The 4701-nt window shown below is 35.6% G+C and overlaps 1 long non-coding RNA gene across 1 annotated transcript; it reads left to right on the plus strand.

The window, feature by feature from the left end:
* Window positions 1–285: 285 nt before the first annotated feature.
* On the plus strand, window positions 286–3477 carry LOC140161142 (uncharacterized). Its single transcript, XR_011860075.1, has 3 exons — window positions 286–371; window positions 1009–1069; window positions 2411–3477. It is a non-coding gene; the product is annotated as an uncharacterized lncRNA (long non-coding RNA).
* The last annotated feature ends 1224 nt before the right edge of the window (window positions 3478–4701 follow it).

A 4701-nucleotide genomic window follows, 5' to 3' on the forward strand; every position in this document is an offset into this window, starting at 1 on the left:
GTCTAAACATGTTGCGAGCGCAGTGAGCAGGAAAATTTGCATATTTAAGCGTTTCCGTACTGTTTTCCTAAGCCTTTTTAGAGCCCCAAGAATTGGTGCCAAAAATCACTTCCCCCCCCCCACTCTCGGCTTGCCAAAATTGCTTGCCCCCCCCCCCCTTTCGGCTCGCAAAACATGTCTTCTCCCCCCTATTTTACCCTCCCACAAGGGCTCATGATTATTGCACAGCCCCTAAGTGAGATGCTATTATTTAGAATGTAAGCTCATTCATTTTTTGTTGCATTTTGCAGATGCCTTGATTGATGTTGAGATGGTTTAGTTTTCATTCAAGATTTTTAGATGTGCATGTCTTCCAACTTCGAGTGATCTATGTAAGTACAATTAATAGCAAATGTGATGCTTGGCAGTGATACAATATTGCATTGTCCAGTTTTGAGTCATGCATGTAGCCATTATTTCTGGGGGAAGGGGTGTAGCAGGACTTCAAAAATGTGAACCTTTTAAAAAAAATCTGCATCTAAAATGTACAACTCAAAAATGGGATTGTGTGTGAAATGTACTTCACCCACACATGTGTGACTCGCAAACTTTAAGCTGTTTCAAGGCCTTTAACATACATAGAAAATGGTAAATTGCTCAAAATTGACCAACTTGCTGAATAGTCGCATTATGATAAATAGCTTTAAATTGCTTAAAGTTATGTTTAAAAGAGTTGTAGAGAATGTGTGTATTGCAAAAAGTATATGGATGTCTCGATACTATTATCATCGTTATTTGAAAGAAATGGGCCTTTTTGCCTTTTAGAACACTGTAACGTGCAGAATCCATCTAGGGGCACTAATTTGGCGCTCCCAATGGTGGCACCCAGGGCACGTACCCTCCTCCCATATAGCTACACCACAATATGATCAATGATCATCCAATTGATGATTCATTATGTCAATCATTAATCAAAAATAAGAGCTAATAAGCTAAAATACCCACTTTTCCTTCCTGTTGGTCATGTAGGCAAATGGTGAAGCAAGCATAGAGGATGTGGTGTTCACCGATATCAATGAATGAATACAAGGTAAGCATATAATGCAAGTAAACAATAAATGCATATCTTGACTGGAATATCTGTAGATCTCTCATCAGATTTTGAGCAGTATACCTGATCGAAAGAAAAATACTAAAAAAATCATAATAATTCCAATCACCCATTTGATTTGTTGTCAAGTATTCAATCAATTGATCAATCAACTAATTAATCATTGCATCAATCATTATGCTCAATAATTATAATCATCAATTATAATCATCAATTATAATTATTAATCAATTATCAACCAATCAACAAACAATTCATTTGTTCAATCAATCGCTGAAACCGATTATACATTAATAAATCATGTATTTGAATCATATTTTTATAAAAAATGTTTAGGCCTACATTATTGTGCTGAAATACTAACTTTTCCTTACTACAAGCCATTAATGAAGCAACTATCTGGAACAATTATGTAAAATCTTACTGGATTAAAGAATGTTAATTTGTTAGTATCCGCACGGTGTTGGGCCTACATCCAATCCCATTAAACTATATGGCATACACTCATTATAAATGTAATTAGCTTTGTTCCAATTAATACCTACAAAAACAAACACAAATTGTATCTTGACTTGAGCCAATCCTTGGCACAAATTTGGACAAAATGAGGTGGGGTATTTGAAGCTGCCTGAAAGTTGTGTCAATAATATTTTGTTTTCAACTTACCTAAAATTATGTCCTCGTTTCGGCAGTATTTTTTGTGGGACATGAGAGCACATCAGACATATCGAATTGCATTCTGAATACGAAGAAGTAAATTTGATAAATCTAATGATACATTCTTATAGTGTATGTAGCAAGGAGGAAAAGCCGACGATCAATTTTGACCTTTCATGTTGAAGATATGGCTTTTTTCCCCCAAAAGACCTATTTTTTTTGGTGTTTTGGGAAAAAAATCCATATCTTCAATACGAAAGATCAAAATTTTCAATTGATCGTCGACTTTTCATCCCACCTACATACACTTTAAGTATAAATCATCAGATTTATCAAGTTTACTTTGAGTACTGTTAAATATCAAAAATAAAATTTTTAATCATTTGCCATAAAATGTGTATTACATTGCAAATTTCAAAAAATCAAAATTATTTGATATCATCAGAACATTCTTCGTATTCAGAATGCAATTCGATATGTCTGATGTGCTCTAATGTCCCACAATAAATACTGTCCAAAGGTTCATACCCCACCCATTAATGAATCAAAATAAAAAAAACAATATTTTGTTACAGAAGTCTTATATATTTTTGATTATTATGCAACCTTTGGGTTAATCACTCATGCTTATAGCTTGTTTAATTTCTGTCCTTTTTGTTTCAGTAATTTGGTATCGTGATGCTACTTGGACATCTGATTCTATGATCTATCATCAAAAACTGAGGATATACTACGTACATCCAACATATGGCTTTACCCGTTTTCACAACATCACCAATTTTCCACCAAGAACAGTACCCGGGAACAGTATCGTATTGGATCAATTCTGTCAGAAAATCAAGTAATTCAACACGCATTGAACATAGACCCTAGACCTTCTACAGTCTATGCATTGAAGCAGTTAGAAGAGCAGTTATACCGACTAAGGATAAACTACATACGGCTTTACCCGTTATCACAACAACACAAGTTGCCCCCAAGAACAGTATCATATTGGATCAATTCTGAAAATCAATTCAACACGCATTGAAGCAGTTAGAAGAGCAGTACCGACACATCTGAAAGGATTGAAAGCAACTCAACTGAATCAAATCTTTGTGCTAGGATTCGTTTGCAGCATTGCAGAGTACATAGAAGAAGAAAGATCCTGTTATTTCAACTATTTGTTTATTAATTTTATTTATTTATTTATAGTAAGATAGAAAACATTGGTAATTCTTATAGAAATCCATGTGATGTTACCAGGGTTGGCAGTATATAGCTATAATCCCCGAAATATGTCTTGAAACATTAAAACATCTTTAGGGAAAATAAGTCCCCCCACTCCCCCGTGCAATGTTGAAATGTGCAAATGTGTTCATCGTGTCTCCAAAGTGTCGCAACATTGAATGATAGGGGGTGGGGGAAGGGAAAAGTATTAATTGATGGCCCAGCTTTCTTCTATATAATTCCAAATATTGAACATTTTTATCCACATTAAAAATACAATTTTGATTTTATTCAAGATATGCCTAAAGCGTTCCAAGGACATATTTCGGGGATTGTAGATAATAGTGTTTGCACCCACACCAGAGTTGGCGGTATAGCTAACTTGGGGTGCGTTTGCCCCCACAGGTGTCATTCACTCGATCCATTCAGTAAAGCATGAAATTGCCCAATCATTTCGAAATCTTTGTAATTACATCACAATGAAATGTACAGTTTAGGGACCGCGTTCACAAACACTTGTTAGGGGGTGATGCAAAATGGGGGGCCCTTAAAAGTTTTGACCCTCCTATGAGGTTGACCCATAATTTTCGCTATAAAATTTTTTGCATCAGGCCCCCCCCCAGCAAGTGTTTGTAAACGGTCCCTTACATGATTTAATTGTTATCATGATTACAGATGATTTTACGGCTGACTGCTTCTCCTTGGACATGGTCCAAAACCATGAAAAGGTGTTTTTATTTTTGGCATATTAAAAAATTTTGGCACACTAGATGGTCTAGTAAAATGCATTCTGATCTCACTTTTTCTTCTATTATTTTAATCGTGCTTCCATTTTTGGCTGAGGTGTATTCTTCTAGATTTGTCTTGTTCCCCTCTTGTTCTGGTTTGGATTTGCCTTTTTGGCTGTATTCTTCTACTCTGGGTTTGTCTTGTTCTGGTTAGGATTGTCTTTTCCTTATAACAAATGTGATATTGGAGTGTATGCGCTCAATCATGTAGATCAATTTTGGAATTAATCAAAAAGGGGTGATATTTGGGAGTTGAAAAATACCATTGTGGTACATATACGTATGTACTTGCGTACATACTAAATCAAAATTATATGTCCAAGTATTGTGAGAAAAGCAGTTTTACGAAAAATTTGTCAGAATCAAGATAGAGTACATATGTGATATTATGCCAAATGACCATATGTGACACGATCTGGTCCATGGGGGCCCAAAGGCGCCAAATTTGAAGCTGAGATAAATGTAAAAATATGGAGTAAAAAACAATAAAATACATAAGAAAAATAGACATCAAAAAACGTCGTAACTTTTGAACCAAGTATGCTAGACCTTTGGTGTTTTCAGTAAATGATAGCCTATTGTATTTATAATGTAATAATTACAGTAACTCAATTTTCAAAATGCCTCCTTTGGCCCCATGGACCAGATCGTGTCACATATGGGTATGTTCCCCTGGAAAGACCCCCTTTTTGGATTTTGCAGCTCCGAAAGACCCCCTATATTTGACAATTATAGAGCTTCGAAAGACCCTTGATTTTGATAAGTTCAGCTCGAAAAGACCCCAAAATTGCTCATTCCTTATATTTAGTGATTTTTCAGGCAATTCTCAACCAGAAAGCCAAAAAAGACCCTTGATTTTGAAAAAGTTTTCCAAAAGTCCCCATTTTACTTGTTCGCAGCTCCAAAAGACCGCCTTTTACTGGTACACCATCAGCCCCCAAAGACCCAGCACCTCAA

This window comes from Amphiura filiformis, chromosome 9 (assembly GCF_039555335.1).
Source record: "Amphiura filiformis chromosome 9, Afil_fr2py, whole genome shotgun sequence".
In the NCBI taxonomy this organism is placed as follows: domain Eukaryota; kingdom Metazoa; phylum Echinodermata; class Ophiuroidea; order Amphilepidida; family Amphiuridae; genus Amphiura; species Amphiura filiformis.